This window comes from Pteropus alecto, unplaced genomic scaffold (assembly GCF_000325575.1).
Source record: "Pteropus alecto unplaced genomic scaffold, ASM32557v1 scaffold40, whole genome shotgun sequence".
Taxonomy (NCBI): Eukaryota; Metazoa; Chordata; class Mammalia; order Chiroptera; family Pteropodidae; genus Pteropus; species Pteropus alecto.
Window position 1 is genome coordinate 7,090,163 of NW_006431919.1, and position 13,928 is coordinate 7,104,090.

A 13,928-nucleotide genomic window follows, 5' to 3' on the forward strand; every position below is an offset into this window, starting at 1 on the left:
AGTTCTGTGTGTTAACCTTCCAAGAAAGTCCCGTTTTTCCCGCCCCCAAAATTGAACATTGGTTTCCTCTCTTGCCATAGACTCCTTGAAGCTGAGGTTAAGAATCCCTCACCAAAGGCAAGGCGACACCAAACAAAGTTTCTTGAATTTCTCTAAAAGTAAATAAAAAATAAAAGAGCCACATTAAAAGCAGAACGCATCTATAGAAAGTCGTGGTCTGGGGTCAAAAGGGTTTCTAATGGAAGAGAAATTGGAGTCTAACAATAAAAAGAATTAAGTGGGTCTATATATACGATTATGGAAAGAATGTCTAAAATTGAGTTAGATAAAAAATAAATTTTAGGAAAGAATGCATTTTTAAAATCCCTTTGAATGAAAAACTAATCACAGCGTAGAATAGCGTATGCACTGAAAACAACAAGAGAAGCAAACGCTCATTGTTAGTGTTCGGTTATCGCAGGAGACTGCAGATGTTCACAATGTAAGTTGCATGTTTCTGAAAATTGGTTGATTTTTAAAAAAACAATTATCATGTAATTTATTTTGAAAACTAAAAACCTAACTTGAAACTGTTTTTAAAAAGAAGAAAATATAGGCTGAGGTCGGCACAGGAAGCCAAAGGAATCTGCAGGGACCACCCTGGCTTTGGAAGAGATGGCATTTCCCAGCCAGAAAAGGTCGTTGAAGAGAGTCTCCAGGGTCATTTCCACCTCTAAATTCTAGGACTCCTGACTCTCAGATTCTTCTCTACCCCCAGAGTGCAGTCAGAAGGCAAATGCCACAAGAACTGTCTCTTGAACCAAGGCAAGTCTTTCAACATCCAGCCTTGGACACGAAGAAAAGAAAGTCGACAGGGAGATGTAAAAACAAAGCAAAGCCCCAAACCCAGCCTGTGTAGAGAAACTCTCATTACATAGAAACTGGGTCAGTAGCTAACTTGCCAGGTTCTGTCTCCCCACCCTTTTCCTTTCTCTTAAGCATCTAACCAGCAGCCAAGGATCTACGGGAGGAGTCGCCCATTTGTCTGAGAGACAGAAAATGTAAGCCCCATGAGGACAGAGGCCAAGTGTTTTGCTCACAACTACAAACCAGGATAACTAATTATCGAATGAAGGAATGAGTAAATGAATGAGTCGTTCAGCAAACTAAGAGCTTAGAACATGGTCTGGAGTCCAAAAGACTGTTTCCATTCCAGCTCTGACATTGACTGTCTCTACGGCCACAAGCAAGTTACTTTACCTCCCTGAATATTTGTTTCCTCTTCTTCAAAAACAAGGATATTATACCTTCTCGATAGGGCTGTCATAAGCGTAAAAACGACAAAATGCATGAAAAGGGCTTAACACCAGGAGGTTACAAAGTGGAAGGTTAAAGGTTAGTGATTATCATTATTGTTTTCAACGGAGATTATGATAGAAGAACTCAGAAAAAACTGATGGGGTTTACCTATTTCCATCTAAATCTCCTCGGCCATTAACTGTCCAGTATATCACTTGAGAGAGGTGAGAAAGCAATTAGCTCATTCCTGCAGGCCCATTTCCTGGGTCTGCTTTCACAGACTGCATAATGGATGGCCAGTCAGGGGTTCAGCATTTAATGGGCCATCTGAGTTCCAATGGGATGGGAATTTTCTCACAGAAAATGTACTCTTGATAAATACTTTCTCAGCCTCTTCTGAGTCTTAGGGGGCAAAAGATCATTCATTCAGTGACATAAAGGTGTTCCAAAGAAAGACAATCCACACTGAACCTCACAGGTGTCCACATTCTTGTTAGTCCTCAGCCACTCGTCCTCAGAAGGGTAAGCATCTTTCTGCAGCTTCTTACTCTGAGGATCTGTCCCCATCACCACAGGACTCTCAGAGCCTCAGCGTTAAAAGAGACCTTAGGAATCATAGCCAAACTCATTAAACTGTGGGCTCCCTAAGAGCCGGGGGCATGGCTGCCTGTTAAAGGCTTCTCCCCAGCATCTAGGCCCTACCAAACAGGCGGTACACGTTTATTTGGTGAATAAATGGAAGGATGAAAAAATAAATGAATGAGTGAATGAACCTTCGACCTTGTTGTATAGGAATCTGCCAAACGGCCATTCAGCACTGGACATCTCCAGTGACGGAGAGCTCCTGAGACCACCCACTCCACATCTGACCGCTTCTAGTAGTTAAAGAAAGTTCTCACACTGAACCAGAACTACCTCTCTGTAACCGGCACCCACTGGCGTTCATTCCGTCTTAAGAATCTACAAGGAACAACATGCTTCTTCTGCCTAAGTGCCCTTTTGGGACGAGCAGCATCAGCACTGCCTAGGAACTAGTTAAAAATGTAGATTGTCAGGCCCCACCCCAGATGTACTGAGGCAGAGAGAAACTCTGGGGTTGGGCCTAACTACCTGCTGATAACTCTCCCAGTGACTCTCTGATCCGAACCACCGCCCTCGACCACAAGACCTCAACGTGTTTTTCAGGCAGATAAACTTCAGAAATATCAAAGTGTCTACACTACCCAGCCCCCACACCTTCCTGCCCCCCGCCACATCCGGGATCTTTCTGAGCTCGGGACATCCAGACAAGTGGCAATCAAAATAGTTCACGTGTATTTAAGTGTTAAATTATTTCACCTTCATGGCATACCTATGAGGAAGGTACTAATCCTCTCCCCATTTTGTGACTGACAACACTAGGAACTCAGACCTGTAACTTGTCCAAGCTGTCATGGCGCAAGGTCAGAGCCGGGTTTCAAAACCAGGTCTGGTGTTCCTGCTCTTTCTCTCTTAGAAGGTGGAAAGATAAAACTAAAGCCCTGCCAGGAACCAGTAGCACAAAACACAATTTGATGGTGATGATAGCGGCTTTGAGGGCATATGTGATGTCACGAAAAGGAGACTCAGCTCTTAGGTGGTGACCATGTGCAGAGAAGAGCAACAGGTATAAGCAAAGCGCGGGGCAGGAAAAAGAGGATGGACGTGTAAGAAGTTCAGGGCTGGTCTTTTTTGAAATAAGAACCCTTCCCAAATGGAGCTACAAATGTTGTCCAGGAAAGTTCTTCCTTCTAGAAGCAAAAGGAAGGGTCATGTTTCATCACCACCATCTGTGCAATTTTACTGATGGACAAAACACTGCTTTCTAACGCTCTCCACTGCCCCAAGCTAGGCCCATCTGTGCCCAAGTGGTGCCCTGGCACTGCTCTCAGGACCAAAGACACTGCCGTCCGCTCACAGAGGGGCCACAGGGCCAGCGAGCAGCCCAGCTCACTGCCCCTTCTCGGACCACATCTGCTCTCTTCTCCTCCCTGACAAGGGCTGGCTCAGTGGATCGGCAGGAAGCCGTCTCTCACCACTGGAGTGTGTCAGGATTTTCAGGAAACGAGTTGTGAGTGATGTGCGTCCAGGAAGAGAGAAGGACTATCCAAGATTCCCCACCCCGCCCCCTTCTGCTGGCTTTGATGGAAAAGCAGTTTCTGTGTACCCTCTGCCTTCCGTAGCCCACTCCGGCCTGTGCCTCCAGGATCCCAAGCCTGCAGGCAGGCAGCATCGGCAGCCCGGAGCTAATAGCAGCCAGCACTGGAGTGTTCACTTTGGGTAAAACCTGGTTGCCCAGACCCCACAGCCCTTGAGCAAAACCTCTGCTTTTGAATCTCGCTTAGGAAAATAAGCTGCCCCCCAAATACCGGACATAAAACATACAGACACTCTCTGGGGAAGGACAACAGAATTGCCTGTGGCAGCCTAGAAACTATTTGTACATGAAGCCAGACCCAAAAGCACACTGCAGTCTGAAAGAGCCCTGACCCATCTTTCCTAAGGCTCAGGCCCTCCAAACCCAGAACCATCTCTTTAAGGACTATTTACCTTCAGCCACATTTCAAATGCATCTCTAAAACTTTTGCAGAGAGGAGCAACAGGACTAAAACAAATTTGCAAAACATCTCTGAGATCAACCCTCCTTCCAGCTGCTTCAGATAAGCAAACCAGTGAAGATAAAATGCTAATAATTTCTAAACTACCTTGAAAAACAACCTATGCAGATATGCGCAGCAGAAGCAAACATTGCTCATGTCAGTGGCCATTCTCATTGGCACCTCTTTCGCCCAGCTCTTGGCCCATCTAGCTCTGTCAAGAGTATCTGGGCACTTATATCCTGGTGATGCTCGGGAGGTGCAGCCTTGCTGGTCCCTCTTAGTTTCCCTGCCTGCTTGTGTTGCTGTTAACCTAAGCCTCTTCTGTTTCTTGCTCATGCTCCTAATGCTATCATCAGGGACTTAGCCCAGGAACTGTACGACACCAGAAATGCTGTGAAGAAAATCTAAAATCCCAGGCCCCATCCCAGACTCACTGAGCGATTATATTTTCTAGAGAAGAACTCAGAAATCTGTGTTTTGATAGTTTTTCCAGGTGATATGTTTTTAGGCTCAGAGAATTCTTCTGTTTCATTGGATCAATTTTAACATAATAAATTCTTTTTCCCATTCCTAGCCTTCCAAAGCCTAAAAATGATACCAGTACAACATAGAGGGAAAGTCTACGGCTCAGAAAACTTTGGTTTGAGTACCAGCTGCATACTCTCCAGATGACTGTCCTTTCAAATGTTGGAAATGAGTCAAAAGATGACCGAGGTCCCTTTCAGTGTCACCCAAGGGCACTTACCAGGTTGTCGGCTCTGAGAGGTCAGTCTCAGGTTCTTTGGACTCCGTGGGAGGAAATGTAGCTTCAAAAGGCTATATTCAATTAATTAAGGCAGCTCTTGTACAACCTTGTAAAACTAGATGTTAACTTATGAAAACCTAGTAAGAGATAATGGAGATGCAAATGATTTCCATCCAGTAGAAGAGATAACTCCAAAAGCTAGATAGCTTTATTGTCTCTTGGATATTAATGACCAGAGTGTAGGTCATCGAGAGATCTTATCTCAACATTCCTTTTTCCACTATTAAAAAATACATACATATGTCCCTTATCCAATTTTTAAACCAGTTTTATAATCTTGCTTGTTCCCTTACTGATTAGATGAATAAACCTGAAGAAAGCATTTGTATGAGCAGTGTCTCACTTGAGCCATCATTTCCTGGACTGCTGGGAGTAATACTACTATCTTACAGCACTGTTGAGGGGATCAAATGAGAAAACACATTCAAATACTAGCTCTGATGCTTATAAGTTCTGTGAGTTTAGGAAAGCTGGTTAACCTCTGTGCTTCAGTTTTCTCATTTATAAAATGGGAGAAATGATAGAATCTACCTAATAGGGTTGCTGTAAAATGTTAGCAGAGTGGCTGATTATGAATACTTGTTTAAATAAAATGAACGAATGTAAAAGGACTCTTTGTAAAATATAAAGTGTTTGTGTTTTACAAATATCATTGGTATCATTTTCTCCAAAACTAGTTATATGCACATGTGGTAAATCTTGATAATTATTAAATAAACATGACGGCTTTCTGAGGGGTCCTAATCTAGACTCTCTCCTTTAGAGTATGCTTGGAAATTTTACTATTCATACTTTTTAGCAAGTTGGGTGATACTGTGCAAATCACAAGCTCCTCAGCTATTTCCCTATCAAATGGAAATGGTGAAGCCAGGACAGGCAGGCGCTGGGAAGGCGTTTTCAAAAGCAGAGACTGCTGCTCTAATGTGATGGACGATGCCTGCCGATATTTAGGACAGTAACATAACAAATTCGGTAAGTATTCTTTTGTTTTCAAAGAAGGAAAAAGAAAAGGGAGAAGAGACGGCTAGAGCTGTTTCAGAATCAAGATTTCCCAACCAGTGCTCATTCCACCTCTGACTCCAAAGGAATGGAAACAAACCAACACGCCGAAGCCATGGCCAAATAAGGGACTGACACGTCCAGGGGCCCACAGGCAGAGGCATTCCTTTTTGAGGGAACAGAAAGGCCATGGAACGGGGGAAGTTTAAAGGCTGCTCCTCATGTAAAGAGCAGAGATCTCTTCCTACCCCGAGGACTCACTTCAGCAAGCATCTATGCTACCCGAGAACCAGCTCCAGAAGCAACACTGTAAAGCAAGATGGCGCCATCCACAAGCCTGGCTAAAAGCCCAAGCTACTGGGCATGGTTTTTTTTTTTTAACCTTCTATTAAGGAAATTTCTAAACAATGCATTATGTCAACACTCCTTTTCACCAATCATTTCCCATTACATCTTCCCCCGATCCTCCACCAGACCCAGTACCCTTCCGACCAGCTCCTGGTCCTGTGTTTTGCTTTTATGTTAAATACCAAAGGATGTTTAGATAAACACTGTTTACTCCTTTAGTGAGCAGGGTCTTTATTTAATCCTCTTCATGCCTCTCTCTTGGCTGCCTCCACATGAAGATGAGCAACCACTCTGTGCAAACAGGGCAGATTCTTGGGATCAGGGAGCTTAACTGGCAGGGACTTACAGAGCCTTCAAAATGGCTCACCCAAGAAGAGTTTACAGATATTTTTTTGCAGTGTCTCGAATAGCCCATTATGGGTATTTACTAGAACTGGACAGTTAAAGGAAATGGGGGTACTATCTTTACTATTTCTGAGAAAGACAAAAAAGTGAAAACACTACCTGATGGCAGCCTCCCTAGCAACCAGTTTTTGGTGAATAATCACAACGCTTTTTTATCAGATTAACCCGAAGGGAAGAGCCAATGCAAAAGGTAACTGGCCATACTGTAGAGACAAATTTTGTGGATAAGACACAGAGGAAGTGAAAAAAAATGAACCTTTAAGATCACGCGACCTTCGAGAATATGCTTAGAAAGAAGGGAATAGGTGGACCATCTCATAAAAAAAGCAAACAAACAAAGAGCAGGCAGTGAAGACCACAAACCAATCCGCCCTAAATGTGAGTGACTGGTTCCTTTTAGGCTCTGATTAAACATCCCAGTAACTCTGATAAATCTTGTCCAATGTTTCTTTACATCCTAAAGCACAAATCATAACTAAAGCACAAGTCAAAAGGGTTAGAACTTGGAATGCCGTCCTAATTCATCGTGGATATCTGTTGTCCTGGCCTCCAGCATCCCTGCCGCCTTCTCGGGATAACAGTGCCCCATTCTGCATTTAGGGAGAGGTTTCCCTCTCTCTGAATGCTGATTGTCATGACAAGCCAGGACAATCGGGTCTCATCTAGCTGAATTTCAAGATGAGTGACACTTGGTGAAAATGGCTAGAGCTGAGTCACCCCAGTGGTGGCACCAGACGAGAGACTGTCTATGAATTCCTTCATCCTGTCTTTTCTGAGCCCTAATCCATCAGTTTTCCCCTCATTCTATGTGTTGCTCCATATTCTTTCCAAGAAGATTTGGGAGGCAGGGGGTGGGATAGGGTTAGTGCATAAACTGCAGTCCACTGCAATGAGAGAATCTTTACATGCCGTCCTCTTCGTCCAATGTTTCCCCTCACTTCACTTTTGCACACGAAGAATTTGAAAAAGAGCAAAAACAACTCATGCAACATCAGGCAATTATCTCTTGCTTCTAAACCCATCAGTCTAAATAAACTAAAGTAAGCTAAATGTCAGTGGTAGATGATCCAAGAGCCAGGCCATCCAGATACTCCCAGAGGGCAGAGAGGAAGGATGCTCATGAAATCTCATCGATAATTACTTATTAAGCAGCATAATACAGTACAAACTGCAGGGCACATGGCATCAGGAAGACCAAGTTTCTCCGGGCAAGAATTCACCACGGATTCGCTCCGGGTCCTTGGAGCAAGCTGCATATCTCTCTTGAGCCTAAGGCTTTACATTTTCAAGCCCACTCACTCATTCCATAAGTATTTATTGAGGCCAATCGTGTGCCAAGCACTGTGCTAGGGATGTGAATGAGGCAAGCACGGTTTTCCTGCCCTCCACCCGGCACCTGTATCTTCCATCGTGAAGATTAGAGGAGGCTGAAGGGTGGCAGAATGTGCCATCCTAAATATGCCAGTTTAGCATAAGGATCATTCTGATCTGAAGACAACTGAGAAGAAGGAGTTACTACAGGAAAAGCTTCTTGCTCTCCCATTATTTGCCTAAAAGCAGGACATAAATTTTCAAAGGCATCCCTGTTCCCCTTCTTCTGAGAAGGACAAACGTTAATCGCCAGAGACCACTTTAGACCCTATCCGCCTGGGGAAGGAATCTGTACAACAAACTTTACTAACTAACCTTTAATTTCCCATATATTTACCTGCATTTTACCACACTAGAGGCCTAACAGCTCTTTCATTTGTCCTGTGATTTCTCCGCAAGTATTGTTCTTTGTTGAAGATGCTGTAGAAGTCTGAATTCCAAGTGAGTTACCTGTTTTTTCTCTTGTTAATCTGTCTTTTGTTACAGGGTTCCCAGCCAAGAACTTAGGTAGAAGAATTATTTTTTCCCTCCCCTACGAGGTCATCTGTGAAAGTCATCTGCAAACACCAACAGGCCACGGGGAAGGTAGGTCTGACTATCTCGTTCCTAGAAGCCGAGTCACTGTTTCATGGCCCATTTTCCTTCCTTCCTAAATTGCTACAAACCAGTGTTGCAACCAAATTCGAAATTCCCCGAGCAAGCTGCCTACACAGCTGCGGAGCAGGGGCGCATGCGTGCACGTGTGTTGGGGGCAGAGAGGAAGCACAACCTGCGGATCAGGAACTCGGGTCGCTTGCTCACCTTTGCTGAGCCCCTTTCCACAGCCACACTCCTGTCACCACATAACTGAACAGTCACTTTAACATGTGCCTTCTTACCCAAACCCCAAATCTAGCATCATGAAGTCAAGAGACAAAGAGCTTCTAGAATACAAGGACCTGACATCTTTCCCAACGCCAAGAATCACCTCTTGCCCTAGCACTCCCTTTCCATGACTTGATGACTTGCCCTTTCTTTCCCCAGAAAGGCTGAAGCGGCAGGCCAGGCGGGCGGAGCGGGCCGGGGGGAGGGTGGGGGATTGGAAAAAGAAACTGTGCCTGATATAATGCAGCCATTATAGGCCCTTGGTCCATCTGGACCTCTCTCCAGGAAGACTGATGCAAGAGGACAAAACGTGGAGACTGCCAGTTTTCTGCAAACCCAAACCTCAGGGGAAAGAGAAGGAGGAAAAGGGGGCAGTGGGGCACATGGGAGCTATGGAAGTGGCTGGAAAACAGCGGTAGCACAGAAGTCATAAAGACCCCATTTCTCCTTAAGCTGGCCGAGGAAAGCCTGGCCCAGCTCCACCTAATGATATCACTGTTTTCAACAAAAGCTGGTTTGAGAACCCTCAGAGAGGCCCCTGTGAGGCTTCGGCTGCTGGGATGGGCAGAGGTCTCATCAGTCCTGGAGAGATCAAGTGCTTAGAATTGCAGACAAGGAGGAAAGACTGTGTTAGAGCACGAATTACAGAGAGAACAGGGGTAAGAAGATCCTTTCCTTGTAGGGTCATAGAAGGAGTCTAGAGGTTATTTTTCACACAGATTTTTATCAGTGGATTCCCACAACAGTCCTGCAGAGTTGGTGACTGGGGAAGAGAAAAGTAATGAGAAAACTAAAGATCTGAGGAAAGAAGTGGCTTGTCCGAGGTCTCACCACAAACTAAGATTAAACCCAGGGATGGGAACCACTGACCTACTACTTACCCAAGCAGGAACCTCAGACTGGCCCTTGAATCCGTCTTCTCCCTCAGCCCACATTCAACCCATCTCCCAGTCTCCATGACTACACCCTATAAATATCTTTGGAATCCATTCCCTCCTCGCCACATCAGCTAGCTCTTCCCTAAATTAGACCAGCATAATTTCTCACTCAGATTATAATAAAGCTTTTGAATATGCCTTATGACTATCACTAGTCTTTCTCAAATGCATTTAGGATGCTGTCACTATCTGGCTGTTAAAATATTCTTCATCGGCTTCCCATTGCCCTCAAGGTCAATGCCCAAACCCTTTAAGGAGCCTACAGGGCCCTTCAAGGACTCACCCCTTCCCACCAAGCAACCTTTTTTCACCATTTCCTTCCTCCCTTGCTCTCTGCTCTAACCATAAAGAACTTCTTTTCATCTTCAAATGCTACTCTTGCCTTTAGGCCTTTGTTCTTGCTGTTTGGAACCCAGTTCCCCTGTAGAAGCCACCCACTTTTACCACGGCCCTATTTCTTCCTTATTCGCTTCCTCCTAGAGGCCTTCTCTGATCCCCAATCCAGGGTCGGTTCCCCATCCCCAAGCTCCTACGGCACCTCTGCTTCCTCCATCACGTCCGTCCACATTGCTCTGTAACAGTTTAGCTTCCTGTCTCCTCCACTGGGCTCTAGGCCCCAGGATGGTGGAGACTGCGTTTTGCCTGCCACTGCTCTCCCAGGAACGCCCAGGACCTAGCCCGACACCTGCCACATGGTCAGCGCTCACAGTATTTGTTGAATGAAAGAAGAGAAGAAAGACAGGAAGTAAAGAATTCCCAGTGCGTAGTCCAGAGCTCAAGCCTGCTGTGCTAGAGACTCTCATCAGAAAAGCCAGGGATTCTCTCACCCAATACCCACCTCCAGATGAGTTTGAGCAAGACCTGCCACTTGCCCCAAAAGCCTGTTCATTTAGTATCCGAGGTGTCAGTCAAAGGTCTGTGCGTGTCATTGAGTTCTAAGTAGAGAACAACAAGCTTACTTTCTTCAAATCAAAATATTTCATGGCTGAATGTAAATGTGGCTTCATTCTCAGGACAGAACCCAGTATCGACTTCCACCCCCCGTAGATTTTTCCCTGGGATAGTCATGTTCCATTGCCAAAGCGCAAAGGTTGGGGAATAGAAACATCCTCCAATTTCCAGAGAGTCTGGATGATGAGGTTTGGCACATCCTTGAAGCTAGGGAAAAAATAGAGGTCTGGAAGGTACGACTCTCGACGCATCTCCCAAACCCAAGCACCCAAGCGTTTATTCATACATCCATCCTCATCCTGCCCACCACGCCCGGCTTATCAGGAGACTCTGCGCCTCCCCAAGTTGCAAAGAAGCCACGTCTGCCTTGTGCTCCACGTCTGCCTTGTGCTCGGTCCGCAGCTCCACCCACCAGGTACGCCTCTCTCCACTTGGCTCGGCCTAAATCTCCCATCAATGGGGAGGGGTGAGGGAAGAGCTTCTTCTCAACCAAGGTGTAGAAAATACAGCCTAGATTTAAAGTGCCCCCCAAACATCCTTCTAGAAGTACTCCACCTACCTGCCTGACCACACGGTAGTTTTACCTCAGGAAAGAGAGAGCGCGACTCAACGTCAAAAACAGGAAAATAAAAAATTGAGCTCTAAGCCACTCAAATCCTTGGGTAGCCAAGTTAGGTAAGAAAAAAGAAACCCTTTCCCCATTCCCCACATTCCACTCTTCTGAATTAAAATGATTTGGCCAGCTGGAATCCTGAATTCCCAAGAGATTATTAGTACTATAGCTTTGGTTCCCCTTGATTCAGATCAAATATCTGTATATTAATTTCTCAGTCTGAATTCTTTTCTCATTTTTCCACTCGCCTCTCTTCCCTCCCTCATCCACAGCCTCCCTCCTTGCTCCTGGAAGGCAGAGCTCCAAGCAACCCGCCTTAGGGAAGCTTTCTCTATCTCCCAGTCCGAAGTTCTCTCTTCCCTCCTGCCTCCTCAGGACTGTACTTCCATCTCTATTACGTAAGTCTGGAATCTGCCTTGGATCTTGCTGTTGTATGTTTTCACGGCCAGGTGGCAAGAATAGTGTGTTTGTACTTACTCCCTACAGCACCTAACATAGGGCTTTACACGTAAATGCTCAACCAATATCTGCTGAAATCAACCTTGTAGAATGGAGACAAGTTAGCTCTTGCTTAAAAAGCAGGAGATCCGTCAGCTGATGGATGGATGAACAAAACTGGTAAATCCAAACAATGGAACACTAACAATAAAATGGAATGAAGTACTGACACATGCTTTTCAACATGGATAAAACTCACAAACATTACACTAAGTGAAAGAAGCCAGTCACAAAAGACCACATGTTATATAATCCCTTTTATACAAAATATCCAGAACAGGCAAATTTGTAGAGGCAGAAAGCAGACTAGTGGTTGCCTAGAGCTCCTCGGGATGGAGGAGAATGGGGAGTGACTGATTATACCAGTTTGCTAGCACTGCCTTAACAAAATACCACAAACTGAGTGGCTGAAAAAAACAAATTTATTATCTCACAGTTATGGAGGCTAGAAGTCTAGGGTCAAGGTGTTGGCAGGGCCATGCTCTCTCTAAAGGTACTAGGAAAGGACCTGTCCCAGGCCTTTCTCTTAGGTCCCTTGGCTTGTGGCAGCATAACTCTAATATTCACACAGCATTCTCCCTCTGTGCATGCCTATGTCCAAATTTCCCCTTTTTATAAGGACGCCAGTTACACTGTATTAGGGGCCACCCTACTCCAGTATGACCTCAACTAATTATATCTACAATAACTCTATTTTCAAATAACGTCACTCTGAGGTACTGGGGGGTTAATACTTCAACATAGGAATTTGGGGGGACACAGTCAACCTGTAACACTGCTAATGACTTCTTTTGGGGGGTGATTAAATGTTCAAAAATTAGAATACGATGCGGTTGCACAACTCTGTAAATATACTAAAAATATATTGAACTGTATACTTCAAATGGATGAACTATATTATATGGCTATGTAAGTTATATCTCAATAAAGCTGTTTTTTAAAAAGGCAGCAGAGTTTGAGTTTAAAGAGTGTTCAACAATCAAGTTCAACAATCAACCCATGGATGAGAGTGTGTGAAAACAAGTTCTCTCAACAAGGTGACAAGATGTAACTTATGCAGATGCCAAAGGCAATGTGCCTTTATCTGTCGTCATGATCTATGCAAATTCCCTTTGACCCAGTGATTCACATCTAGGAGGCAATCCTCTAGAATTACTTTCCAAAGAACAAAAGGGTGTTCACTCCAGCACTGTTTGTAGAAATTAAGAAAAAAAAAATAAGGATACTGCGAGAAAGCCCATCGACCCGGGACAATTCAATTAATTGCAGCATCTTGCTTATTAGTGAACCTGGATGATGGGTATATGGGGATTCATTATATTATTCTCTCTACTTCCATGTGGATCTGATGATTTTTCATTATAAAAAATTTTAGAAGTTCGTTATACATACACACACAATGTAACATATGATAAATTTACATGGAAATGTATCTGTAATATACCCTCATACTCTGTTACAGGAATTTTAAATAGTACAGCTTTGGGGAAGGATCTAAGGAGTGAGAGGTACGATTTGTCAAAATTTGAAACATTTTAAACATACATGCTATTTGACCTTGCAACTACTTCTAGGTATCAGTTGTACAGAAATAATTACAAATGTGCTTAAAGATTACGGATAAGCAATATCATTGCAGCAATATTTGTAATAGCAAGAAATTGGAAACCTAACTGTCCATTAATAGAGATTAATAAATTTTGGTCCATGGAATCCTATGTCACCATTAAAAAGAACGAAACAAGTCTATAAATGTGATAATGTGGAAAGATATTGAAGACAAATAATGAAAAAGCAAATTACAGAATAGTGTATAATGATCTCATTTATTTTAAAATTCTATTATTTGTGTAATTTTTTCTCAAATTTTACTATCAAAGTTTTCAAATATTCCAAAAATCTCTTGTGTAAATTAAAAAAAAAAATTATTTGGGATCGCCCATGTTATATTTCCAAGTGGAAAAAAAAGGTTATAAAACTGAGGATACTATATGACCTCATCTAGGTAGACATACATATGGTTAAAAAAATCTGTATGAAATAGTACGTTCATGGTAAATGCTCACTCGCTGGATGCCAGCTACCATTATCTTAGGGTGAACAGTCTGATGGTAAAGGAATCCTCAAACTCAAGAATCAACTCCCGACTTCTTACAAGTGCACAGCTTCCCTTCGCTCTGACGAGGGCCCATCTAAGGCCAACAGGGCAGCTGGCAGCTTCCTCCCATTCATTTAGCCCA

General features: G+C 43.9%; 1 protein-coding gene across 1 annotated transcript in view; it reads right to left on the minus strand.

Annotated features, from left to right (window-relative positions):
• The window catches only part of ADAM19 (ADAM metallopeptidase domain 19), a 73,062-nt gene that overhangs the window by 43,585 nt on the left and 15,549 nt on the right, over positions 1-13,928 (minus strand). The window lies entirely within an intron of this gene.